Source organism: Pseudoliparis swirei, chromosome 23 (assembly GCF_029220125.1).
Source record: "Pseudoliparis swirei isolate HS2019 ecotype Mariana Trench chromosome 23, NWPU_hadal_v1, whole genome shotgun sequence".
In the NCBI taxonomy this organism is placed as follows: Eukaryota; Metazoa; Chordata; class Actinopteri; order Perciformes; family Liparidae; genus Pseudoliparis; species Pseudoliparis swirei.
Genome location: NC_079410.1, coordinates 4,263,213 through 4,270,712, shown reverse-complemented (window position 1 = coordinate 4,270,712; position 7,500 = coordinate 4,263,213). Strand labels below are relative to the sequence as shown.

The 7,500-nt window shown below is 47.0% G+C and overlaps 1 long non-coding RNA gene across 1 annotated transcript in view; it reads left to right on the top strand.

The window, feature by feature from the left end:
- Positions 1–6,554: 6,554 nt before the first annotated feature.
- LOC130188992 (uncharacterized) overlaps positions 6,555–7,500 on the top strand; it is a 1,212-nt gene continuing 266 nt past the window's right edge. The window contains exons 1-2 of the long non-coding RNA XR_008830684.1: positions 6,555–7,069; positions 7,416–7,500. The exon at positions 7,416–7,500 is cut by the window's right edge and continues 266 nt beyond it. This is a non-coding gene — a long non-coding RNA (uncharacterized LOC130188992). The remainder of the gene's footprint in view (positions 7,070–7,415) is intronic.

Here is a 7,500-nt window from a genome sequence, read left to right as displayed (position 1 = left end):
CGCCGACAGGACGACGTGTTCCCTGAACTCAACACGACCCGCTTATCATGGAGCCCACAATGTTTTCATGAGATATATGTGGATATATATATATATATGTATATATACTCACTCTACTGCCCCCACTCTACTAACCCCACTCTACTGATCCCACTCTACTGATCCCACTCTACTGCCCCCACTCTACTAACCCCACTCTACTGATCCCACTCTACTGATCCCACTCTACTGCCCCCACTCTACTAACCCCACTCTACTGATCCCACTCTACTGCCCCCACTCTACTGACCCCACTCTACTGATCCCACTCTACTGATCCCACTCTACTGCCCCCACTCTACTAACCCCACTCTACTGCCCCCACTCTACTGAGCCCACTCTACTGCCCCCACTCTACTGATCCCACTCTACTGATCCCACTCTACTGCCCCCACTCTACTAAACCCACTCTACTGCCCCCACTCTACTGATCCCACTCTACTGAGCCCACTCTACTGCCCCCACTCTACTGATCCCACTCTACTGATCCCACTCTACTGATCCCACTCTACTAACCCCACTCTACTAACCCCACTCTACTGCCCCCACTCTACTGATCCCACTCTACTGCCCCCAATCTACTGATTCCACTTTACTAACCCCACTCTTCTGTCCCCACTCTACTGCCCCCACTCTACTGATCCCACTCTACTAACCCCACTCTACTGCTTTTTGTTGCCCTTTGTCTCCTTTTTCTATTCTCATCAGTGTGTGTGGAGCTGGCACATGACTGCTCACACAAACACAATGCACTTTAGTCACCGCACCCTATGCCTGACTGTAACACACACACACACACACACACACACAGTATATAACGCTTTATTATGCCTCGGAGCACCTCCTTACATCTTGCTCACGCATTCCACTTCCTTTTTCATGTGTATGTTTACTGTACTGTCGCTGGGTGTTTCTGTGTGTGTGTGTGTGTGTGTGTGCTTAGTGGTGCGTCCGTGTTATCCAGTAAGCCGTGTTGGCAGTCTGCTGCTGTTCCTCAGCTGATGGCGTGCGTGGAACACGGCTGACTGGTTCCTCACAAACTCATCGTGAGCGGCGTCTCTGAAGAGTTGCGCAATAGATTAAAAAAATATGTTTTTATTATTTGCTGTAAAACTCTTAAAGAGTGGACTAATGAGGACGGTGAGTGGGCAATGTTGAAGGACACATGTACTTAGTTCATATTTAAAGAGGCTCAATGTACCCGTCACACGAGAGTGATTCTGTTCTAAGGCAGAAGACTCTGCACATGTCCCATGATGCACTGGGGCAGGTCTGGGGATCACACGGGTCACGGAGCCAACTCTTCATGTTCTTCTGCGTCTCTGGATGACAACGTCACACGCTCAAGGTTCAACGAGGCGCTCACGCCATGTGGTCGGTTCCTTGCAGAAGCCTGGTGCCCCCCCCCCCCCCCCCCGACCTCTCATGACCTCTCATGACCCCTCATGACCCTCACCAGCCCCCCTTTAGTCCACAGTCCTGTACGAAGCACGCGGGTAACGGTTGATGCCACTTTCCCTAAACATTACATTAGCGTCGCCCTCAAACACACACACACACGCACACGCACACGCACACACGCACACGCACACACCACTAAGCAGTGAGTGAGAGAGCGGTTGAGCTCGCTACTCACTCATGCCTACTTTGAGAACTCATGTGCATTGTGTTTATTCTAGTGCTGTGAAAAATAACGCGTTAACTCAGTTAATTCAATTACAGGTTTAACTAGTTATTTTTTTTTAACGCATTTAACGCATGCGCAGAATGAGCTTCCAATCCGTCTGTTGTTGGTCGTCGGGACGAAAAAAAAGTCACTTGCAAAATGAGCTTCCAATCCACCACTTCAATCTGAACTCTGTCCGCTCTCATGCAGACGGTCTGTTCATCGGTAATGATCCTTCCGCAGGTTCACCTCCGGAAACCTTGTTACGACTTCTACTTCCTGTAGATCAGGGTCTCAACACGTCGATCGCGACCTGCCAGTCGATCGCGGCGTAGTGTTGGTAGATCGCATGACATTAAAGAGATTGGCCCGCCCCCTGACATGTTCTCTATAGCACGTCTTTGTTCTTTTATTAAACTAAACGTCTGTTGTTGATCGTATCTCCACAGCAGCATGTCATTTCTGTCTCTTCGCGTTGCGTTAACACTTATCGATCTCCGTCTCGCGCCACAGAGCTCCGTGCGCGCATCGGGACCGAACAAAAAAGAAGTCACTTGTCAATCTGTCCACCTGTCCGGGCCGGTGAGGTTTCAGCTTTGCAGCGGTGTCCCGCCGTCCCTTTCATCACGGCCCAGTTCATGAAGAAAACCCACACAGTCAGTTTGCCTCAGCAGCTGCTAGAGGAAGACTAGAGGCCTTTAGATTGTATCATGGTGGAGTTAATGGTTGACAAACAAGAGAAAATGTTCTGTTTAACCCTCCTGTTACCTTTACATTTACTAACATATTTTACCCTCGGGGTCAATTTGACCCCAGCAATTAAAACCTCAGAAAATTATTAGAATTAATATTGCTTCCCAAGTTTAAGTGTGAGGTACTTTATGTTTGTTTGTTGACTACCTAAATAGCCCTTTAAATAAATAAAAAGTTGATATTTCTGATATGTTTGACACAGTGAAAAACAGCCTGGGGTCAAATTGACCCCAAAGAACACCGACATTAAACATTGAATGGGGTCAAATTGACCTGAAAGGTAACAGGAGGGTTAAACATTCTGTTTAGGATGAAGATGTATTAATGTTCCATATGGAAGAAAACTGCTAAATAACTGCTGAGTTGCAGCACCATTGTATAGAAGAATGTATAGATGTATATATCCATCTTTTGTCATAAATCTCTATGTTCTCACAAAATATACCGAGAATATCGGTAATATGTGATTAATCATGATTAATCCACAAAAACCTGTGATTAACCCGATTAAAATTTTTAATCGTTTCACAGCCCTAGTTTATTCTACACCACTCATTTTACACACACACACACATACACACACACACACATGCATTACTTTCATATAATGTACACAAGCCCTCACTTTGGATGTGTTTTTTTTAATCTGTTGTTGTTTTTTTGGCCTTTTTTCTGAGCTTTCTCTGCAGGCTGACCTAACACCTTTCCACACATATTGTGAGACACACACACACACACACACACACACACACACACACACACACACACACACACACACACACACACACACAGACACACACAATGGGCTCTAATGCTCAGGCACAGAGGACATAAATCAGGGTGATTTGTTGGAGGGTGAATTCGAGAGCCGAGCTTTGTGTTTCTGCTTCGCTGCCGGCGACATCGGACAAATTCTAATTGTCTTGGTTTTATTTTCATTCAAGCCGGTGAATAGAAGACGAGTCGCGAGCGCGTGGAGCCTTCAATCCACGGGATGCATTTCAGCAGCGCGGCCATTTTTAATGCTAGATGGAGGATGGACTTAACTCAGGTCTTCAAAGATGAAATCTTGAGTTTTCATTTCACACGTTTTTTGAGATGTGCACATCGTGGCGTTATTTCATTGCTGAAATTGGATTATTTAGAAAAATATCCGTACGAGACGCCGCCGATAATTTGTAACCACGTTATTGGAGTTTGGATACGCAAAAAAACAACAACCCCAGACTTTACTCTGGAACGTCTGCCTCGCATTTAGAGGGGCGGGCGGTCGGGAACGCGCACGCGTCGCTCTGACGCACGGACGAGCGTCGTGCGTCTTATTTAAAATGCACGAAAATGACGGATGACATCACCGGGATGCAACACTAACGATTGTAAAATCCGTTAATTAAAACCTAAATAAAAAATCAAGATACTTTCATTAAACCCACTGCTCAGCGTCAGTGGTTATGATCCACAAATGGGTGTAAAATATCAATATCACATGGCTCTAACCAGCCGGCCTCCAGATACAGGTGTGTCCTATACCAGGTGAGACTGTATATGTATCTATATATATGTATCTGTATGTATCTATATTTTACACCACGAGATACCATGGAGACGCTTATATATATATTTCACGTGTCACGGAGTGTCTTCCGCTTGTCTGGCAGCCGGCGTTACTTCAGCCCGGAGTTATTCTGAGCGTCCCACTTGGGCAGCGAGGCAGCTAAAGTCCATACATCCTCAGACACACACACACACACTCATGCACACACACACATGTGTGCACAACTTTGTTTCCGGCTCACCTTCTCATCACACACACATATTGAGGCCGCGTGCCAGTTTGGGATTTCACATTTTGACTCTTCTCAGAGCAGCTTGACCTTGTTTGACCCGCGCAACAAACTTTTTATTATTATGGCACTTTTCCTGAAAATATTACCCATAATTCCACACAAGCGGAGCTCCTGAAGAGCTTTCTGGAAGCAGATGGATGCCGGCGAGCGGCGGAGGCCGGCGGCGTGAGCGCCGAGCTCCAATGAAGATAATTAGACCCATTAGGAGACTTTGGAATCAACGCTTCTTTTGGGTTTGCAGATTTTTTTTACATTTGTATCTCTTTGCAGTCGAAAAGCTTTTAAACTTCCACTCTTACCTTCCTCCCACCACATTTGACCCCCACGGGGTTTGAACCGCAACGCACCGTCGTGACCTTTAGAGGGAGACGGAGAGACGGGCGAGCGAGAGGAGGAGGCGCAGACCAACAGCACGGAATATCAAAATGAAAATAGAAGCAGGGAGACGGAAATGTCATTATTCAGAGTAATAGAGAACGGCAGGCGGTTAGGCAAACTGACTGCGGGAGGAAGAGGAGGAGGAGGAGGAGGGAGTGTGTGATTGGGGGTTTGGAAAAGGAAAGGAGGAGAAAGTGTTGATCGAAAAAAAAAAAAAAAAGGAGGGGGTTGGGTGAAGAGGATAAATGTTGCTCCCTGGTGAAAACAAAAGGATGACAAGTGATTGGAGGAGGCAGCTTCTGCAGGTAAACGACGAGGAGGTAACAGAGCGAGGGGAAATGAGAAGAGAGAGGGAGAGAGAGAGAGAGAGAGAGAGGGAGAGAGAGAGGGAGAGAGAGGGAGAGGGAGAGGGGAGAGAGAGAGGGGGAGGAGAGGGGAGAGAGAGGGGAGAGAGAGAGAGAGAGAGGAGAGAGAGAGAGAGAGAGGGAGAGAGGAGAGAGAGAGAGAGAGAGAGAGAGAGAGAGAGAGAGAGAGAGAGAGAGAGAGAGAGAGAGAGAGAGAGAGAGAGAGAGAGAGAGAGAGGGAGAGAGAGAGAGGGAGAAAGAGAGAGAGAGAGAGCGGTTGAGGGGGAACCAGCAGTGATAGCGTTGACACAGACGGAGAAGAAAGATGTTGAAGAGGAAAAGATAAACAACCGCGAAACAAGGCACTATGTGTGTGTGTGTGTGTGTGTGTATGTGTGTGTGCGTGTGTGCAGGGGCAGTTTTTCCTACAGGCGGTATAGGCGGCCGCCTAGGGCGCCATTCAGAGGTGGGCGCCCCCATCTATATCTCCAACCAATATTTTGACATTTAAAAAATAAATCTAACATTCGGGTAAAATGAACCAAAAATCTAAAACGGAAGGGGTACGTAGCTCCTTGCCGCAGGCGACGAGGGAGTGAATGTGCGCCGTTGATCAGGGGGGCGTGGCCAGAGCGGAGTTCAGCACAGACGTGACATTTTCTCAGGGATTTTGTTCTTTATTTAATGTTTGTTCATTGTTGCGATCGTTGTTTTGTTTATTTGAAAGAAATTCAGTCTTGCAGGGCAAAATAGCGTTTGAAAGTTGCAATTCCGTTTTCGTGCAAACTCGTTTTTATTTTGGGGGGGGGGGGGGCGCCACGAGTGAAGCTCGCCTAGAGCGCCAAATGTGCTAGGGCCGCCCCTGTGTGTGTGTTGTGTGTGATTGACGAAACACCTGCATGCCCTCCTGCGCCACTGTTGCATTTCTCCCCTCCGTGCCGCTAATTCTGTACGTATGCCTTTAACGTGTGTGTGTGTGTGTGTGTGTGTGTGTGTGTGTGTGTGTGTGTGTGTGTGTGTGTGTGTGTGTGTGTGTGTGTGTGTGTGTGTGTGTTGGCCTAGAACAGTAATGTATGCCTTCCCTCAGCCGGGTTGATCTCATTGTGTCAAACCTCCGTGGGCTTTGACTAATCATTCTAAAAAAAAATGAAAAGGAAAGAGAAGACTCAGCGAACAGTCGCACACACAGTGACGTGCTCCAGGGTGTCCGCAGGTCCTTAAAAAGTCTTAAAAAGTCTTAAATTGCTTTTCCTAAAAATAAGGCCTTAAAAAGTCTTAAATTGTCTTAAATTCAGATTGGATTGGTCTTAAATTTATGTTGTGTCATGTGCGCTGCACCGTCTATTTATGCAGGTCGGGCTGTTGAGTGATCAGCAGCTGTCCGCTCGGTCCATTCGCGCACCTCACAGTTGCGTATTGATCAGACAAGAAGACACGCTTATCAACTCCAGTGTTTCTATAACAGGGTGAAATCCCCGCAAACAATTCTCGGCTCGGCGACAGAGCGATGGGCGCGCCGCCATCGAAGCTGCCGTGATGCGCGCACACGGGTGAGCACCGCGTATTCGGTCCCATCCCCTACAACGTGAAGCATCGGCTACTTTAGAAAACATGGCAGGATGCAAGTTCAACAACGGCTTGAAAAGAACGAGTGTTTCTGGTCACGGTCGGTGAAATGCTTCTGAATCTGCGTTATGTGTCGCGAGACTTTCCAGCGGTGGAATCTCACGTGCAGAGCAAGAAGCACAGAGACTAGCGAAGGCCGCCAGCAGCCCGCGGGGCTAGCTGCTGCTCCGCCGCCCGCAACGACGTCAACTACAACGCTGGAGGTCACCGGAGGAAATCCAGCGCCGTGCAACAAAGAGCTCATCACCGAAGACCAACGATGCAGTGCGTTCTTCATTCTGTTCCACGAGACTCTGGACCAGACCACCGCGAGCAGACAGCTGGACTTCATGTGCTCTTGGTGAAATGACCACGTCCAGTCAGGATCCTGTGGAGCTCATGGGCCATGACACCAGGACCTACTTCAGCACCTCAAAGTAAGTCTAACATAAATATATGTATTAACTAACCTCTTGTATATGAGTATGTGTATCATATAGTTAAGCTTTACTCATGTGTCAAGTTAATAACAGCTATGCATAGGCGCACTACACATTAATTAGACTAATTAAAAATAGATTTAGAATGGTAGTAGAGTGGTGTTTACCTGTCAATATGTCTACATAGTGTTCACTAGGCTCAAGAGATGGCTCACGTTGCTTAATTTGTAAAAATAGTATTCATTCCTATTTATCCAGTCTGACATTAATCTGAAGTGATGTCATAAGAGATGTGGTGACTGTTGTTTGGCTAATGTCTGCCTTTTTTCTTTCTTTTTTCCAGGAGAATGGACCAAATGTCAACTGGAAGTTTTTATATTAATACAGTTTGAAAAGGATTGTTTTCCTAGTATATTCACAAAAGCTCA